Genomic DNA, 21,408 nt, shown 5'->3' on the forward strand with positions numbered 1-21,408 from the left:
CATAGAGTATCACACATAGACACATCACAAACCTGGTACACACACACAAGGCTCGTACAGTCGCATAGCACACTTCTTTCTCTGAGGCGTTGCATCTCTCTCCTGCCCGCCACACCGCTCATTCACCTGAGGAGGACAAACGAGTCCTGATTAAGATGTCTTGATGGAAAGTGACGTCTCTGCTCCTGTGACTCTTCAGTAGTACTCTGGAGTTTCCACACGGCTTTAGCATTCTTCGTGCTCTACTCCCAGCACACCCGTGCTCCCCAGTCGAGGCCCATCCTTTTCATCCCTAATACCATTGCTCGCAGGCTCACAGAGTGGTGGCGGCAGCCGCTGTCCTTCTGAGGCTGCGGTTTTTACCAGAATGAGTGCAAACATCAGGCTTGAGTATTTACAGCCCAGACCTGAGGTAACTGCCTGGGGACTCCACAGCTTTTATTGTAGAGGGTGAGCAATGTGTTTTCCAGTCCAGAATGCTCTCCAAAGCAAGGCACCTGGACCGCCCAGCATAGGCTTTGTTCAGTCTCCTTCCTCATTATATAGCTCTTCAGGGTGCTTTTACCCATCTTGGTCTCGTTATGGTCATGGGATTATAAGGCCTTCTGGAATCTTCATGCTGACCCTTCTATTCTGCTCTTACCTCGGGGAGGGCAGCTCTAGAGCAAGGGAGGTCTCCCTGCATCAGAGGTCACCCAGGATTCACAGGTGCACATCACCATCTCTCCTGAATTGGGCCTTGTTCTCCTGAGAAGCCACCCTTGTTCATGAAGAGGGATCCAGTCTGGGAGAGCAGTACATAGTCCAGGATAGTGAGGAAGACACTAGGTCGGGGCCCGAGTTGCAGGAGGCTCCCTGCATGCTCTCTCAGTTTGCCCGCCCAGTCTCCACTGCTCAGCTCATGTTCCAAACTGAATCACCCACTCCTGCTGAGGGATTTCCCACATAGCCTTGGCCAGGGCTTGTCTTTTCCTCCCTGCACTGAGCTCTGGAAAATTTTTCTTCCATATATGAATAATGTATTGAAAACGCAGGCAGAGCGATCACGGGCCATGAATAATTGCAAGGTACAGGCACATTAGTTAGCTGTACCCTCCACTTACAGACCAAACCAACCATCTTATTAACGCCAAGGCCCTGCCGAAGACTGGCGAGTCCGGCTCTGCCTCAGCCGGGGCCTCTCTTCTGAGACTCGAGGGCACTTGAAGAACCCCATTCTGTGCAGCTGAGAGCCCCAGGCTGGCAGCCAGTCTGATGCTGTGTGTAGTGCCTGCATATAGTGAAGGGTTCCTCTCACTTTCACCCTGTTTCTTAATTAACAAAGAGTTGAAATTAGCAAGCACGAGACGCGCAACTCCACTGGGCACTCCTACGCGCTCTGGGAGAGGCTCCACTTGGAGCTGGTTTTGCTCTCCTCCCAGCGAACACATGGGCAGAGTCAACTTTGCCATTGTCCGGGAAAATTATTTGCTAAGGAAAAGTCAACCTTGACCCAGGGTCCTTCCTTAAACAATCCCATTTCAGCAGGCCTGTCCCAGCAGGATTCGAAGTGGCTGTGGGTGACATCACCATGGTGTTTATCCTCTGATTCAAGGTCAGGGAGTGGGGACAGGAGTAGTGGTTTCAGCAGATTCAGTAGCTCTTAAGTTGCCTTCTGTGGACCAGCCTGTCACCAAGCATTAATCATCCTAATTCCCGAGTAAGTCCCCCCCTCCCCCCGCCACCGGTCACCTTGTTCCTGGGGAGTGTCACCAGAGGCTATTATCCACGATCCCCATTTTACCTAAGAAACAGTTAGACAGGGGTTCAAACAGCCTGGCAGGATGGAGAAGCAGAAATAAGATAGCCCCACCCCAACACCTATCCTTAACCTGCCAAGAACCTGCAGTTTAGGGCCACGGTGCTTGGTGGGACACGTGGATCCTCTAAGTGGGAGAGCGCGACAGTGAGGACAGCAGTTTACCTGCAGAATTGCCAGGACTCTTTGGTCATTTCATTCCGGCACCTGTTCTGGGACCCACACTGCAGCAGAGGGTTGGCAAGGCAGACCTTAGATGCGGACAGATGTTTCCTGTCCTAGGGCGTGCCAGTGAAGGCCAAGGCTAGGTGAGGACTAGGTGCCAAACCATCTGTGAGCCCACCTTGGCACATGTACCTTGCCTTGAGGCACCCAGGGCACAAAGAGAACCTTTGTGAGGATAGGTTTTTCTCCTTGGAAGTGGCCGTGTTCCAGCGTGCAAGGCAGCCCCTGGGTCAGCCAAGTGTCACCAGGATACCCATGCCACCAAACCTAAGAATCTTGGACATTACCACAGGCAAACTGCTGATTCTCTCTCTCTCTCTCTCTCTCTCTCTCTCTCTCTCTCTCTCTCTCTCTCTTTTACAGGGTCCACTTACCCCACTAATCGCCATGGCCCTAAACAACAGGTTCATGGGGTTACCCGCAGCTGCACAGAGTGCCCAGCCATGAGGAAGCAGACTGCCTTCTCTCCTGAGGAGACCTGCGCAAGGCCTGGCCAAGCTCACTTCACCATGGAAATGCCTTAAAAGCTTTAGCTTTCTCTCTGGGTCAATGTTCTCTCAACAAAATATTATTATAATTCAGCTTTGGAAGCCTGGGCTGTGGCCCGAGTCCATGCCCGTCAGCAGGACTATAGCACAAGCTTAAATTTTTAAAGAGATGCTGGAAAGATCACTCAGCTTCACAGCACAGGGGTGGAAGGACATCTGAAGGTCCACAATGCTGGGTGGGGGAGGGGACCGCTAGCAGGCCCCAACAACAGCCTTGAAGACTTCGACCACAGTGGCAATAGTAGAACAGGAAATGGCTCCAGAATGAATCCTTTTCAAAAATAGGGAAAGAGAGGCACAAGAACGCTGGAAAGGGAAGTTGTCGGAAGCATGAACTCAACCTGCTGTGTGACAGACCCTGTGCTGGTCGCTTCCCCTGTCCAGCAGAGACCAAGACATTTTCAACAAAGTCACCACTATGGGGTCAGGGGCCAAGAAACACCAGCGGGAAGGTCTGGTGGGAAACACCATAGCTCCCATGGCAGCAGGCTTTGTCCTATGCAGGCAAGCAGAATAGGACCTTCCCCCTTAGCATCCAGACATGACTGTCTTAAGTCTGTGGCCACACTACTGCTTGACCTTAAATGGCTGCCAGTAAACTACTGGGGAGGCCCATCACCTGTCAGGACACACAGAGGCTGAGACAGCATCCATTTGAAGGATTCAATCTGTTTGGTCTCACAGAGAAATAAACAACTCCTGCAGCCTGCAGTGCTGGGCGGCACACTGTCACCCACTGAGGGTCGCCTTAGCTCACGCCCAGACATGGGAAATAATCAGACACTGATGCCTGGCCAGCCCCAGGCGCCACAGGCCCAGAGTCTGACCTGCTTCTCCTCCCTTTTGAAGACTGAGGCTGCTCTATACCAGAACAGCGGATGGAGAAGCCAGTTCTCGATGCTTCTTCCCCACTGCCAGGCCCAACGCTTCCTGCTCAGCCGCTGAGCATCAACAGGACAACGTTCTGTTGGACACAAAAGCTCTCATGGCTCTGGATGACTTCAAAGAGAGCTTTGCAATTGTGCTATTGGCCTAAAAGAAATTGTATTTCCCATTACTGGGGTTAAAGGCCCATCTCTTTGCTACGTTAGCCACTGAGAAATAAAATCCAAAAATCAATGCTCTTGGTGGAGGTAAAAGAAAAAACTGTTTTCATCATGAGACAGGCTGTGGTTGCATATATTTCAACAGCTTCTTCCTTTATGCCTAATTCTGCCATCAGTATTAATGTCTGCCAGAGTATGTGTACAACCACAGCTCTTGAGTGTTCATCACATGCCAGCCAGAGCACCTATCATGTGCTAGCCAGAGCACCTATCATGTGCTAGCCAGAGCACCTATCATGTGCTAGCCAGAGCACCCATCATGTGCTTGTCAGAAATAGAACTGGGAGCCTAATCCATTACTGCCAGGAGCAGTAGAAGGGCCAGGACAGCCTCCAGGAAAACAGACATTCCTGGGTGGAGGGTGGCTACAGCAAGAGGTGTAGGGACACAGACACGCTTGAGCTGGGCAGAGAGGGCTGCTGCCCAAGCAAAAGCTGGGGCAAGTGCAGCAGTAGGGATGACCATAAGGACAGAGCCAGCCTCATAGACAACACAAGTCACCAAGCTGGGACACGCCGAATCCCTGGAATTTCTGGGAGCTTCCGAACAGCCTCGGTTTTATTTTTTACACTCCCTCACCTGAACTGGACTCTGTCGGTTTAAAATGTGGGCTCTGTGCTTCAGGAATTCCTTTTCTGGGGAAACATGACTAATGTCTACCCTGTCCTTATAAAGTCCCAATGACAAACGAAAGTATGATTCCACCAATGGAGAGCCAATGATTTATTGGGCTTACTTACAAATAACAGTGAGGGGTTGCCTACAGGAGCTTGGTGACCCCCAAAATGCCACACTAGAAAGTCTTCATCCAGCTTCCCTGTAGCTGCAGAGGCATAATTCCCCTTAAGTTAACCTGCTCTGCCTACACACTGAGTCCCTCCTGACGTCATCCCCAGGACTGGAGCAGCCATGGCACAATTGCCCCCAAATGGCTGCTAGGCACAGGAACGAGACACTGAAATCTTAAATGAGGGCTCAATGACCCCCAAGTCCCCTCTTTCTCTCAGAGAACATCAACTGTCAATAGGCTAATCAGAATAGTCTCTCACTAGCAGGACAGCTCTCATCTAATGAAGAAGATGGCTGTTTCGCTAGAAGGACCACATTCTGCAACACTCTGGAGCCCTGAACCGGCACTTCTTTCCTTGACTTTCTTTGAATCAAACCGTGTGGGTCCAAACCCATCTGAACAGCCATAAGTGAGCCCTGTGGGGCTCTGCACAGTCATGAGATAGCAATGCCCAAGGGAACCTGAGAACCTCTGGCCACCTGCCAACTGTTGGGAAGTTCCTAGAAGAGAGGAATTGTCACTGTCACTAGGATAAACACTTGAGAAAATCAGCTCAAAGGTGGAGAGGCTCGGGGGCTTTCAGTTCATAGTCACTCGGCTCTCTTCCTCCTGATCCCACAGTGAGGAGCAGTGGCGGAACACTTCTTGGTGGACAGGAGACAGAGACAGAAAGGGGCTGGAGGTAAGATACACCCTTCAAAGAGACACCTCCAGTGGCCTACTTCCAACTAGGCTCCGCCTTCTAAGAACCCACGCACCAGTGAGCCCACTGCAGGATCAGCCCATCAATGGAGTTAATACCCTGATGATCCAATCACCTCTCTGTCACGCCATCAGATGGGGATCAAGCCCTTCAACACAGAGCCTTTATGGGAAACAGAAAATGTCTTCAAGTAGTCAACACAGACATAGGACATCTTCCAAAGACCTTTGTCCAGGTCACCCACGGTCTCCATGCATCCTGATTCTGTAAGAATGGAAGGGCCTAGTGGAAGGGAAACACATAACTCTACAAGGCCAGGTTGTCTCAGTACCCACTTCACAGATGAGGAAGCTGAGGGTCAGAAAGGTGAGCCATTCAAGATGGCAAGGACAGCTTGGGACTTCCTGTGGTGGATATAGTATATCTGCTGTGGAGTGTGCAAATAATGGTCACAGTGAAGTGACAGATGACAAAACCAGGGTGGCATCCAGCCACTTCCTCTGAGATAGAGGCATCTGGAAGACTTGGAGTTGCCTCTCTAAGATACATACAGAGCCAGGGCCTCGAGAGTCCAGAAAAGCTGTGCCCTTGAGTGACAGCTGGTGGCATCTGTTCCTTGTGTGGATGACAGAAGAGCAAGGTCACAATTGGTAGCATATTGAGACAGGAGGTCTGTCCCCCAACACCGGTTCTTTACTATCCCATGTGTGCTTCCTGGCTAAACATTACCGACACCACAACTCTTCTCGTGACGAGGCACCGGGAGCCTAGTAGGCTCTTCAGGGACTCATAGATTCTGCAAGGTGTGGTGGAACTCATGCCTAGTGTCACTCTTGGGTTTGTCCACAAGAGGGGAAAAAGGAATGGAGTTGGTAGAAGCAAGCAAGACTCGAGCTCCACGTATAAGACTCTTATCCGTGTGACCATCGTGCCCCGCAATCTGGCACCATGGCCAGACCACAAGAGCCTTCAATGCGGGCAGTGTCAACTGCCCGAGGTAGCTGTGTGGTGGTGTAGAGTCCCTCGGCATCACTGAGCTTCTATTTCCTCTCCTATAGAAGAGAGAGAATTACCATTCTCTCTCCCAAGGACTAGAGAGACAGTGACAGAGACGGATGATCCGGACAGAGCCTCACGGGTATGTCCAGTAGACTCTGCCACTGCCAGGTCACAGATGAGGCTGGCACAGAGCTGGGTTCACACAGCTGGAAGCAGCCTCCAGTTCTACCTGGAAGATGGCTGCCTCTAACTACAGCCTCCTGCTCTGTTCTCTCAGTGAGTCTGAGAACCAGACCCTGGGCATCTGGGTCAAGGCTGTCCAGCAGAAACTTCTAGGCTGACGCATCAGAGCCCTGCTCTTCAGCAGAAACTCTCACATTGGTACAGAGATTCGAGATCACCAATGCTTGTCATAGAGCAGCCCTCCTGGCCTGCGAGTCTTTGAATGTCACCAGGGTATGCTGAGTTTGGTACTGAATTGAACCTGATCCTATTTCGGTTTAAAAAGGACCAGGCAGACCTGGCAGCCATGCCTGAGTGTCTACTGTCAGCACCGTTACGTGTTGGTAAGCAGTGTGCAGAGGCTTTCTGAAGACTGATGCTAGGCAGCTGGACATAAGCAACCAACGACTCAGCAAGCTTGTGAGAACTGTGACCAGCTCGTGCCTCCTGGCAGCATCCATCGGTGTCCAGGGGTTGGCCCTGCCTGGGTCTCAAGGAGCTGGGAGCCACAGCCTGACTGGGGAGAGCAGTGTTAGCAGTGGACTGTGTATAGGACAAGGCAGGGACTCTAAGAGTCTCAGAGTCCATACGCTGAGTTCAGTTCTAACTTTGTCGCTCACTGAACTGTGTCCCTCGGCACAACAGTAAAGTTTTGAGGACTAATTGGTCTTTGAAAGGAGGGAGGACCAATTGATTTGCAGCTCATTCTCAGGCCTCTCGCCCCCTCCCATGCCCTGCCCCCACTCCGGGGCCCCCCAAGTAATCAATTATCGCTCTTCAAGTCAATCTCGGAGTAGCCTCACCAAAATCCAACTCCTGTGGCCCTGGAAGGGAGGTGACCATGGCAGGCACAGGAGGGCCACCTGCCACAGCCCCCATTCTGTTTAACAGCCCCCTGGAGCCTGGAGACCCTGGAAAGATTATGCTGAATACTGGCTTTCTGAGCATCCAGGGCTGGAGGAGAGGTGGTTGCCATGGAAACAGCATCTGGTCTATTCACTAGAGTTTTAGAGGAGAGCAAACAGATAACAAAATACAGCGGAGCCCAAATGTGGTGCCTCCTTCGCTTACCGTGATGAGCTGTGTGTGCGGCTGCTGGGCGGAGGGGAGGCGTTAGAACTCAGGGAAGCCATCCACTTAGGGTTTGTTTACGGCCGCTTGACACTCAGCTCACTCGGCTGGGCTTTGACTGTTTTATTGCCAAAGGGCAACATCAGACACTTGGCAGCAGGACAAACAGAACAGCAAAGCCAGGCACGAAAACTTCCACACCCCCAAGAGACCTCAGGCAGGGTGGGGTAGCTTTTGGCTCCCAGAGTTCTGGGTCTGTAATGAACAGGAAGTATTCCCCTTCCCCCCAATCTTCCTACAGAGTTCCTTGGTAGGGAGCAAGTCCTGAGTCTGCAACCCTGGTTGAACACCACAGAGGAAGATCCAAAATAGAAATATACTCACGCGTGGCATGCATACCTAGTATGAGTACCCACATGTGCTCACGTGCGTGTGCACACACACACATGCATGCACGCGTGTTTGCTCACAAGCGTTCAGCTCAGCCCCCCCACTTTGAGTCATTGTCTCTGTGACTGACATCCAACATGAGAGTTGAAACACAACATCAAGAGTAAAAGAGAAACCAGCTGCTTCGATGGTCTTAAAACACAGAGATGGGGACCAGATCACCACTGAAGGCAGAACCCCTCTCTGAGGTAAATGGAAGATACCAGGTGGGCTTCCTGGAAGAAGAGACATCTAAGCTGAACTCTGTCAATGCCTCAGCCTTGTCAAGACGGAACACCAGGGCTCCAAGCCAAGGACCTCACTGACATTCAACCTCGACCACCAAAAGGCACAGGGATGGCACAAGGGCACATAGACAGAGCCACAGGTATACACACGCGGTTGTTACACAGGCATTGCCTGGGTGGCAAGGAGTCCCACTTCTGACACCCAACTAACAAACATTGGGCCTGTCTGGCAGCAGCCCCACAAGCAGCTAGAAGGTGTCTTGTTGTCCCTGGCTTGGGTGTACAGGACAGAGACAGGAGCTGCTTTTCTCGGTGGTGTTGTTACCCACTAGGCTGCATCCTTTGACCGCTGCATGGCAGGCCACAGTACATCTACCGAGCAGGGGGGCTAAGGCGTCAGACAAGCATCTTCTCACTCCACTGTTTTGCTTCTGTGACTTGGCAGAGATAGACTCAGCTGGATCCGGTCACCAATCTACCACACGGCCCTCTTTCCTGTGTGAATTGGGCAGTTAGAACAAGGGGACGTCCGGAGATCACCCGTCCCATCTGCCTGCCAGGACTGACCAAGATCTCAGGCCACCGTTCTTCACAGACAGATTCGGGGATCTCAGGACTGAGGGTGCACAAATAGGTCCCATCCTCAGGCAACAACCAACATCAGCAGCAATGGCATGCCCTCCAGAGCTGTTTACCTCCCCCTAATTAGGACTAATTTAATCAGCTCCAAAAGAGATGGGAAATGATGGCGGTGTGGAACAACGGCCTCATCAGAGCCACGTTGCTGTATTTAATTTGGAATTAAAGTGTTTGTCGTAGAGGGCGGGTGTGAGAGCCTCATGAAAGATTGATTGTTCTCTCCATGAGACGGCTGCTGGCTTGGTGCTATGTGATAGGTGCTTACTGAGAAGAGAGCCAACTGACCAGCATACTCGGGCCTGTGAAGACAAGCAAGGCCTGTTCCGCACACAGGTTCCCACCTCACACCTCAATGAGCAGGAGCACAAAGTGTGCTCAACCCAGACCTCCCCGGGGCTTATCTGAGCACAGCGTAGGAAGCCCACAGGTCTGGAGATGCCTGGACCAAGGACATCCTGCCTGGCCAGCATCTCAGTGGCTTGGCAGACACAGCCCCGGGTGCCTTCACTCTCCTCTACTGATGCTGACAAAGTTGGGGTGTCCACATTAGCAGCATCGGAGTATAATCCCAACAGCCTCCTCTCTGAAGGGCTTGAGGAAGTTCAATGACTGTCAGCCCCAGTAGAGCCCTGGGCAACCAAAATAGCCAGCATAGCTCATGGCCAGGAAGGATGCCCTGGCTCGGCGTCCACCAAAAGGGGGCTGTAAGCACATACAACCCTGAGGACAATGTTATGAAACACCGTGAAGGGTCCAGTGACCATTTTTTATTATGTTTTCTTTCCAGGGCTGCAGAGATGGTGGGGTGGTTGAACGCTTGCTACTCTTCAGCGAACTCAAGTTCAGTTTCCAGTGTCCACATCGAACAGCTCACAGCTCCCCGTCACTCCAGTCACAGGGTTCTGAGACCCTCTGCTGCCCTCCACAGGGATCCACATACATGTGACACACACTCGCATGTACACTTGTACAACTCTTTCAAATCATACTTCCTAAATTTACAGAGCATGGACACTAGAGAGTGAGAGAAATTAAAATTACCCTGGGCACACACCTGTTCTGTGTCACGTGCACATGCATGCACACATGCAGAGAGCAGCAGGCAGATTGTGGGTTCAGGCCATGTATGGCAGCCATGTGTGGCCCACCTAGCAGAGGACACTTTCGTCTTCCAAAGCTCAGCACTGCCGTCTCAACTGGGGACCAAAGTGGTTCCCCTTTCTGATGATGCTGTTGAAAGTTTGTCATAGCTTCACCGCAGACAGCATAGGGTCAAGAATTCACAGCTGGAGAATCAGCTCCACTTTATCCAAAATGGCAGCCTGACCCTAACCCCCAAAGGGTGCACATGCCCAGATATGGGCTCTGTTACTGGGATCCAGCCTGAATGAGCTGAAATGAGGGGATTGATCCTGCTTTGTCTCACACAAATTTACTCCGAAAGTCATTGCTGCAGGGGAAAGGAGTGCCCAGTGGTTAAGAGCACTTGCTGTTCTTGCAGAAGACCCAGATTTGGTTCCCAGCACCCACATGGCGGATCACAACCATCTGGGGTGAGCATGTATATATGCAGGCAGAACACGTATACTTCTAAATAGACATCAACTTTTAAAACTGTGTTTGAGATTTCAAAAAAATTCTAGCAACTCCCGCATTGTATATTATTGAAATCCCCAGGCCTACAGGCATCCATACGAGGTTGAATGGGAGGTAAGAGACATGACAAGGAGTCGCTCAGTCTTCACCAAGGCAAGCCTTTGCCTGTCACATCCAGGCCTACTCTTCCGATGCTTTCCTATATCTGCTGTGTTCCTTGTCTGTCTGGCCTTCTAAACATACACACGCTCCAAGCCCCATGATGATGTCACACTGCCTCCTAAGGCAGATGGATAGACAGATGGATGGATGAGTGAATTAAAATGGATAATGGAAGGGTGGTGAGTGAATGGTGAATTAAAGTATACAAGTCAGTGGAAAGATGGATGGGTGGATGGATGGATGAATGGGTGGGTGGATGGATGGATGGATGGATGGATGGATGGATGGATGGATGGATGGATGGATGGATGGGTGGATGGGTGGATGGATGGATGGATGGATGGATGGATGGATGGATGGATGGGTGGGTGGATGGATGGATGGATGGATGGATGGGTGGGTGGGTGGATGGATGGATGAATGGGTGGGTGGGTGGATGGATGGATGGGTGGGTGGGTGGATGGATGGATGGGTGGATGGATGGATGAGTGAGTGGATGAATAGATGCATGGGTATGGATGTGTGGTGAATGGGTAGATAATACACAGCAGGTCAATAGTGGATAGATGAACAGCAGGTGGATGGTGACTGATGAAAAGGTTGGAATGGATGGTGTGTGAATGGAAATGATGAATAATGGACAGAATATTGAATGGATGGTTGGATGGATGGGAACATGGATGGATAGAAAATTGGATCATTGATGGTCAAATGAATGGCAGGTTAGTGAATGAAAATTAAATGATACTAGAATGCTAGATGAAGCATGGATGGATGGATGGATGGATGGATGGATGGATGGATGGATGGATGGACAGATGGACGGATGGACAGACGGATGGATGGATGGATGGACATTTGAATGGATTGATGGATGGATGGAAATCTTGTAGATGGATGATGGAGAGATGCTTTCCATATACCATTCCATACAGTTCCCACCTTGAAAGTGAGACTGTACTCTACTACAGTAGGGCACATGGAACCTTGGGGAGTGACCATGATGGATCCCCACCCAAGAATGAGACAGTGCAGTGGAGCCCAGCAGGAACTCTGGAGGGTAAGATCCCAATGCCCTCCTTGCCAGAGACCATTGGAACATTTCCTCACTAGCCTGAGACTGAAACCAACTCCGAGCCTCAGGTCTGTCCAAGAGAAACTCATGTAGACATTATTTAAAGCAGTGCAGACAGACACTGTGACAGGGAACTCCGACTCAGGAGAGTGCTATATGCAGGTGTCAGCATTTTAAATGGGGTGACAAGGAAGAGAGAGAAGAACTCAAGTGAGGTGGAGAAGAGAAGAGGACAAAGGCCTGCTCTAATGGATGCCACAGGCAGCTTGTCCGTCCTCCTACCCAACCAGGTCTGTTTCCCTTAAACTGGATAAGAGAGGTCTGCCTTTATGATGATCATATCAGGGCAAGGGCTCTCACAACCTTGAGAGGTGTTCTTCTGAGTCGCAGAGAGCACACATCTACAGTTGGAAGCCCTTTTTAGTAAGGCTTAGGAAAGGGAGGTCAGGGAGCGGCACAGATGCTCCTGGTGGTGTGAAGAGGGATCAGAATCTTGAGGGCTAGAGTCACCCTGAGCCATACCTCATGCAACCAAGGTGGTTGTGTGGAATCAGCCTGCGAGCTGGGAAATCAGCAGACCCTTATGTCCTGCTTGAGGGTCACAGGATGAGACCCAGAGAGCTCAGGGGGAAAATAGAGTGTCATTTCAGCTCCAACTTCCCTTCACCGCCTTCCTCTCCATCCTAGAAGGAACTGAACAGCAAGGGAAATGCTCAGCAGTGAGCGGCTGAGGTGGGATGTGAACCAGCCAAGATAACGGCTATAGCAATGGCCTTCTGAATGCTGCCACCAATGCGGACCAGACAAAGCCTAGAAGACACATCAAGAAAGCACTGTTCTCTGAAGTGCCTGGAATGTTCCAGAGGCCACTGTAGACACTGCTGGCTCTGGCTCTGTCTTAGCTGCATTAGAATGTCTAAAGTAGTTTTGTTGTTCTGTTCTGTTCTGTTTTGTTTTGTTTTTGTGAAAAGGAACGGAACAAGGGTCATAAGTATCTGGATTCTGGTGGGAGTGGGAATGAGTTGGGAAAACTCAAGTCAAGAGAAATAGGTTAGCAAGAGCAGAGCAAGAAGAAACGTGGCGTTCCTGGCCACGGGAGCTGCTGCTGTTTATTTGAGATGTATTTTAAATTATGTATCTGTCTTTGCTAGGGTTTCTATTGCTGTGATAAAATTCCATGACGAAATATAAGTTGGAAAATAAAAGTTTCTTTCATCTTCCAGTTCCATATCACAGCCTATCATTCAGAGAAGTCAGGGCAGGAACTCAAGGCAGCAACCTGGAGGTTTGTTTGTTGAATGAGACCCCAGGAAGCTGGGAAGCAGCTCCACAGTTAAGAGTGTGTGCCCCTCTTCCAGAGGGTCCAGCTTCAGCTTCTAGCGTGCTCACTGGGCAGCTCACAGCCACCATAACTCCAGTTCCAGGGGATCCAACACCCTCCCCTGACTCCACCAGAACCCACATGCATGTGTTATCCATGCACATAGACACATGTGTCATACACTCACCCAAACACATGCACACAATTACATTTTTTTAATTAAAGAAAACACAGACAACAGAAGCAAAAATAGATCAAGTGATTTGGACCCAACTAGGAAGCTTCTGCACAGCAAAGGAAGCCATTGGGTCGGTGAGAAGAATGACAATTGAAGATTGGAGCAGGATGTTTGCAAACTTTGCCACCCAGGTCCATAAGAAACCAGGAATGCTGGAAACAAGACCTGGAGGAGATGCAGAACAAGGAAGCATTGTTAAAAAAAAATACCCACAATGCCAGTAATTATACATGACACTAGATAGTTTAGTAAAAAAAAATTATGCCTAATTCCGTGAAAACACAGAGGTGGTGGCTTGAATGAGAATGGGCTCCCCAGGCTCACTTCTCTAAATACTTGAACACACTTGGTAAAGCCATTTGGGAAGGATTGGGGGTATGGCTTTGTTGGAAGAGGTGTGTCACTGGCAGAAGGCTTTAAGGTTTCAAAAGCCAACGCCATTCCTTGTGTCTCTTTCTCTCTGGCTTGTGCTTGTGGATCAGATGCAAGCTCTCAGCTACTATCCAAGCTCTGTGCCTGCAGCCAGCCATGCCGGCTACCCTGCCTGCTGCTGTGCTTCCTATCATGATGACCATGCGCTCTAACCCTTCAGAACTGTGAGCCCCAAATCAAATACTTTCTTGTATAAGCAGTCTTGTCATCGTGTTTCGTCACAGCAGCAGAAGAGCAGCTAAGACAATGTGTTATTATGACTGTTCGTCCTTGTTGTCAACTGGACTGGATTTGGAATCAACAGAGGCTTTGCCAAGGAGGGAATATGGCTTAACTGAATTTGGACAACACTGTCTGATTGGCTGGGCTTCTGAACAGAATGAAAAGGTACAGAGCTCCAGTAACTTGTGCCGTCTTCAGGTACGGGGAGTTCAGCAGAAATGATTGGATCCCTTGGAGCTGGAGTTTTGTGAGCAGCCTGATATGGGTGCTGGGAGCTGAACTCAGATCTTCCCAAGAACAGCATGGGTTTATAACTGGTGAGCAGTCTCTCCCACCCCAACTGCACCCTCCTAAACCATAAGCCGAAAAATAAATCCTTCTTCCTTTAAGTTGCTATCACTCACTGCAATAAGAAGAGTAATTAATGCAGCAACTTAAAAGTTTTAATGCTCTGTTTAGGTATTTATTTTATGTGCATGGGTGTTTTGCTTGAATACATGTCTGTGTACCACATATGTGCCCGGTGCCAAGGAAGCCAGACGGGGGCACCAGTTGTGAGTCACCAAGTGGGTTTGAGGAACTGAAGCAGGGTCTTCTGCACGAGTGGCTGTACTCTTAGCCATTCCTCCCACCTTACCTACAATTTATAAGAGATACTTTCTAAGACGCAGATTTAGACAAGCAGGAGTAAGAGGAAGGGGAGAGAATTGTGGGTGACTTCTAATCAAAGGAGGGGCTGTGCAGCAGCTGTCACATCAGATCAAACAGAGCTTCCAGAACAAAGCTTTGCCGGAACCCAAACTAGCGGAGCACACAAAGGACAGGCTCCTTCACACAGAGCTACAGCGAGGTTCAACTTGTAGTTACTCTGTGTTGCTGTGGTAAAACACCATGACCCTAAGAAAGGGAAGAAAGAGTTTATTTGGGGTTTAAGGTTTCAGAGGGAGAGTCCGGAATGATGAGGAGGTAGGTCAGCAAGGGACAAGCACGAGGGATCAATCGCATTTTCAACCACACAGCAAACCTGAGAGAGAGAACTGGCAGTGGGGTGAGGCTAAAAAATCTCAGAGCCCGCCCCCGGGAATGCAATTCCTCCAGTAAGGCTGAACTTCCCCCATGACCTCATCGGACAGTACCACCAACTCGGGAGCCATTGTTCAAATACATAAGCCTATGCGGTGTATGGATATGTGTCCTCACAGAATGACAACAGACTTTTAATGGTGAAAAGGGGGAGTAATATGGCTCAGAGAAGACACACCTCTTGGTCTTGACTGGGGATACATAGTCCCTACTCATCCTAGAGGGAGGGTACTTCCAGTCCAAAGAAAGAGCCCTATCCAAACCCAATTGGGTGAAGCAATGACTTTACTGAGATTACACACAGGAGCTTAAGTCACTCAGAGACACAGTATCACCCACAAGTCCTACTCCCACCATGGGCTACTCAGGAAAATTGTCCCAATGCACCCCAGCCCATCAACACTCACTGTGCACTAGCGCCCCAAGACCTTGGGCAGCTGAAGCAGTGGAGAGTGTGGTAGGATCTCAGCTAATGTTCCTTAATGGTCCCCTGGCTGTCAACCTAGCATTCTGCCTGTTCCACTGTCCTGGATGTGCCCAAGGTCTTGTGTAAGTCAGCACAGCTACTCAGCTTCAAGACAGTCATGGTCGTGTCACACCCAGGCAAAACAACTACACTGCTGTGACAGATTGGGGACATCACTAAGTCAGCGGGGACATGGGGAATTTGAATAGCGCAGCTAATAAGTTCACATATTGTTTTTAAAATGGATCCCATGCTACGCTAAAACATGCCTCCAGACGTCCGAGAACCTTGGCAACTCCCAGGCCAGGCCCTGTGAGCACAGAGGGGAAACCGGGAAGACACTGCCGGGAGAGCAAGAGAAACAACCCCAACCCAGGGTTCAAGCCTCACAGCAGAAATCACAGTGTATTTATCCAGGAAGGTAGTAAAGCATACTGCATGCTGCACATTGGGGCTAGAGAGACAGTGCTTATGAGCACTGGCTGCTCTTCCTGAGGTCACAGGTTCAAGTCCCGCAGTCACATGGTGGCTCGCAAAGGTCTGTAATGCAAGTTGCAGGGGATCTGTTAATTCCTTCTGGACTCCAGATGCTCTGCACACATGGGATATACATACAGATGCAGACACGCACGCACACACACACACACACACACACACACACACACACACACATAAATAAAAATAAATGAATAAAAATTACCTTAAAAGGATACTGTGTGTCAAAAATTTGAGGCATGAAGCAAAAACAATATGTACACAAGGGAATTTAGAGTATTATGCAATTGTTTTGGAAAACCTGGAAACATGTGAACTCGTCTCAAAATATGCAAGAGGGAAGCAGGCTAATATAGAACACGAAAATAAAGAATAAAGACTGGGGATGAGAACGCAGACAAACCCTAAGCCAGTTCAAGGCAAGAAAGTCAAATGCCACACTTTGGAAATAATAGTCACAAATAAAGAGATATACAGCAAATAAAAATAATAGAGACGAGTAGGGTGGTGGAGGCAGGAGAACTGACACAAGTTCAAAGCCAGCCTGAGCTACATATGGAGCTCCCGATCCGCTACAGCTACATGGGGAGTGAGACCTTGTCTCAAAAACACCCCCCAACCTTGGGGATTGGTTCTAATACTTTGTCTTAATTCAGCTCCCAAAAGCTGCACTTCCAGATGCTGATGGTCCCTGCCCCCAGCTGATTGGTAATGAAGAATTGCCACACAACCAATGGTTGGACAGGGAGACAGAGGAGGCGGGACTTCTAGACTGTGGGCAAGAAAGGATCAAGGAGGGAAGAGGAACCACCACAGTGCCACAGTGCGGGAGCAGAGAGATCAGAATTAAAGGCCCACCGACATGTAAGAATCCAGGGAAGTGGCCCCAGAGGCCACTCCCCAACTTGGTCTGGGGAACCAAAGATAAAAAAAATCGATTTAGAAAATGTTAACTCAGGAATACCAGAGGGGGATGTGTGCTAGCCGAGGGGAGGTTTAGAAGTGCCCAGTCATTGAGCTAATTAGGTATATTAAAAATTAAGCTAATGTGTGTGTGTGTGTGTGTGTGTGTGTGTGTGTGTGTGTGTGTGTGTGTGTGTGTGTGTGTGTGTGTGATTTGTGATTCCAGAAGAGCTCTGGCTGGTGGCTAGAAGCTTGATCACCCACCAGGAGGGAGCTCAAAGCGGTTTAACTATTCACCGCTATACTCCAAGGGCTGGAGAGATGCTGGACTGCTCTTGCAGGGAATCTGATTTAGGTTCCCAGCACCCACTCTGGATGGCTCACAACCACCTATAACTCCTCTTCTCAGGTACCTGTACACCTGAAGTACACATATACATGTATGTATACATGCATGCATGCATACATGTATATATGTAGAAAACATGCATACCATTAATAAAAAATAAATCAATTAATTTCCTCAAATTAGAAAGCAAACATATTTACATGTGTATCCATAAAATAATGGTTAATAGGAGAACATGGTCCGAATACATAGAAGTTCTATTTCATATATTTAAATTTTTAAGTGAATTGACAAATTTCTAGAAAAATGCCTTCCAACACAATAATAGAAAATACTCACAGTGCTGAAGTGAAGTCACAGTTTAACATCTGCCCAGTGACAAACTGTCCTCAGAAAACTTCAGCCAGGAGTTCCAAACAACATCCAGCAAAGAAAAGGTGGACTCTGTGAGTCTGTTTGGCCACAGTGGTTAGCCTTGCGCCTTGACAGGACTGAAAGTCACCTAGATGACTCACCAATGAGCATATTTGTGATAGTGGCTTTCAAAGATTAACCGGGGAGGGATGGCTCACCTTCAAAGTAGGTGGCAGAGTCTGAGGAAAAGGCAGTGCTGCCTGCCTGTCTGCCTTCACTTCTTCTGAGGGGGTGTGTCAGTTCTCATCACCACTGCTGCTTCTGCTGCCACCGCCACCACCATTGCCACCACCGCTGCCACTGCTGCCACCACCACCACGACTGCCACCACCTCTACCTCTGCCACCACCACCACCACCACTGCCACCACTACTACCACTGCCACCACCTCCACCACTGCCACCACCTCCACCTCTGCCACTGCCCTCTGCTGACATCAGACTCCAGCTTCGTTGACCTTCCAATGCAGACTCAATGCTATTGATGCTCCAGGGAGAGCCAGGTCTTTAGTGCCAAACTAGGACAGTTGAGGCATCCAGCTTCATGGACTGAGCAGCTACCAGATTCCCGGCCTCTCCTAAAGGCAAGTAGCCATTCTTGAACTACCTAGGCCATATTGTGTGAGGCATTCTCCTAAATTCTCTTTTATTATACAGATAAACACAGAAATGTAATATAGATATATACATCCCATGGGTTCTGCTCCTCTAGAGAACCTTGTTATGTCGATTTGACACATGCTACAGGCACTTGAGAAGGAAAGTCTTGATTTATGAACTGCCTAGACCATACTGGCCTGTAGGCCTTTCTGTGGGGGATTGTCTTCGTGGTTAATTGATGTAGGAGAGCCCAGCCCACTGTGGGAGGCACCATCCCCTAGACCAGTACTGCTGGACTTGGTAAGAAAGCTCAGAAAGTGCAATCCTGGGGCTGGAGAGATGGCTCAGTGGTTAAGAGCACTGACTGTTCTTCTAGAGGTCCTGAGTTCAAATCCCAGCAACCACATGGTGGCTCACAACCATCTGTAATGGGATCTGATGCCCTCTTCTGGTGTGTCTGAAGATAATAATAATAAATGATAATAAATAAAATTAAATAAATAAATCTTAAATAAGAAAGTGCAATGCCATTAGCAAACCATCGAGCAGCATTCCTCCATGGTTTCTGCTGCACTTCCTTCAGTTCCTGCTGGACGTAAGTCTTCATAGAATAGCTAGTGGGTCTGCCTCCAGGTTCCAGCCTTCATTCCCTCCTGCAAAGATCGATTATGACCTGGAACTGTAGCCAAACAACTCTTCTCCTCCCCTCTGTTACCTTTTGTCATGGTGCTCGTCACAGTGACATAGCTGGAACTAGAAGGCCCGCCTAACACATCAGGGATCATACAGAGCTCATCGGAGAGGGCAGTGCAACCTGACACCCATCCTGGCAAGGGCAGAACAAGAAATAAAAGGAACAACCAATCTCGCTCAGCCAATCAGCTCTAGCAACGTGGAAAGAGCCATCTCTCCATGTCCAAGCTCACTCTTAAAACACAGACTAGCTTAACACAGGAAAATGATGGTATTGACAGCATTAATAACCTAAAGTGGGGACTCCGGTGAGGGTCTATTGACTGCTTAGTAGCCTCTCCAAGGGTTTGATGAAAGTCAACAGCCAGACTCTCACCTAAAGTCAGAGCATCAGCCGTGGCCATCCATCCATCTCGGACCACACAATGACATAACAGTGCAAAATTCAATACAGTACCATGCCCAGTTGGCATGCACAGCCCCGAAACAGCGGTAAGCTTCTTCCAGGAGCTGGCAAAGAAGTTAGGGCTGGAAGAGCCATGACAAAAAGGCAAAAAGGAGGTGTGCAGCATGAGCTGGTTGTCTCCGGGCCTTCCTCCTTAAGGCAGTGGGCCACTGTGCACATACAGCTCAAGAAAAGACAAGGACAGGAGCAGGGAGGAAAGGCCGGATCCTTAAGTGGTGTCTTAAAAAAAAGTCTCAACAATGTGAGAAATAAAAATCAGACACTTGGGAACACGGCTCAGTAAATAAGGTGATTGTTGAACAAGCATGGAGACTTGAGCGCAGATACCCAGCAACTGTATGAAAGCCGGGCATGGCAGTGTATGACTGTAATACTGGGCTGAGAGAGTGGAAACAGCAGATTCCTGCAGCTCCCACTACCTCTTCTCTCAGAATCTGTGAACTCCATGTTCAGTGAGAAACATTGTCTCAAAACTAAAAAAATAGAGAAGGATAGATTGCTCAGTGGATACGAGTAGTTACTGCTCTTGCAGAGGACCTGGGACCCCAGCATCCACTTGTCAGCTCAGAACTGCCTATAACCAATCTGTGGGGTTTCTGTTACGTTTCTTCTAGTCCATTGTCTCATATAAGTGCTCTGTGCTTATGAGCATACTTGCAAGCAACGCAAATTGATAAGTATACAAAATGAAAATAAATCCTTAAAAAGAATAGATAAGCACAAAGGAGAAGTTGAGGAAGACCCCCATGCCTCTGGTTGTATGAACGTGTGTATACCACACAAGAGAAAGAAGAAATGAAGGGAGGGAGGGAGGGGAAGTGAGCGCACTAGAGTTCAGGGCCCACTAAGGAAAGCTCCAGGGACTCCCAGGATTACGGGAGCTGAGGCTGCAAGTCAAGTCTTTAGACGTCAAGCCCCAGCTTTGGAGGAGGAGAGCCACTCACTGGATGGAATCCCCTGCTGTTACTGTGAAGGTCTGAAAGGGGCTAAGCTCACTGCCTTCAGGAACACAGCCCCACAGCCAGAACTTAGATACATTGTCACCCCCGAGGTCTGGCACTGAGTCAAATAGTAGCAGTCAACCTGAGAGACTGATCTGGAGGAAACAAAGTGAACAGTAGAAAGAGACCTGTGGGAACTCGAGATATTAAAGTCATGGGATGTAGCATTTGAGGTGTTTCCTTTGTCAGTCTGACAAAGGAAAAAAATCCTGAGATAAACAACTTAACAGAAGAAAATATCTATTATTGTTCATGTTTCCCGAGGTCTCAGTGCACAGTCACTGGGCTCTGCAGCTTTTGGGCCCCTGTACAGTGAATCAGAATGTATTGAGAAGAAGCTGCTTGCTTCAAAGCAGCCAGGAAGGATTAGGGAGGAGGAAGAGAGGACAGGATGGATCCTTTAAAATCACCTCCACAAGGAATGATGTCCCCCCCCCCAATTAGGTCCCACCTCTTAGTTTCCAACACCTGTCAATAATGCCATCAAAGTACTCCTTGAACCCTCATGAGTCAACCACTCCCCAAAGGCCCCACCTCTAGTTATTGTTCTGGGGACCAAGCCTTGACACTTGAACCTTGTGATGGTGGGGGGGGGGTATATTTCCTATCCAAACTATCCCATGTGACCTTTAAGTAATTCTGATAAAAGAAAAAAATCAAGAAGAGATGTGGAATTGAGGAGCAATTTGAGAACAGGCATGCATATACACACGTGAGTTGATGGTCTGTTAATATAGGAAGCTAAAACAATTCAAGAGTGAGCACAGACGTGGAATAGACACAGCCAAGAAAAGAATTAATGATTCTGGAAGACGAGTTGAATGAACCCCAGGTGAGAGATCATGAATTCTAAGCTAGGCTTGGCTGTGTAGACAGAGATGTCTCAGAGATAAATAAATAAAAATTAAAAGAAAGGTGGTAAGATTGGAAACAAAGTGCTGTTGCTCAAAAACTATTCAGAAAGCTCTAGAAGGCCATAATCAAAAAGAAAGAAAAGAGAAAAAAAAAAGACATACAGATCTTCTGTATAGGAAATCAAAAGGAATTTGCAAGAATCTAAACTTAAGCAAGGCCAGAAAAGTCACACCCGATTCAACACACAGAACCCAAGCTCA

Source organism: Rattus norvegicus, chromosome 3 (assembly GCF_021556685.1).
Source record: "Rattus norvegicus strain SHRSP/BbbUtx chromosome 3, alternate assembly SHRSP_T2T, whole genome shotgun sequence".
In the NCBI taxonomy this organism is placed as follows: domain Eukaryota; kingdom Metazoa; phylum Chordata; class Mammalia; order Rodentia; family Muridae; genus Rattus; species Rattus norvegicus.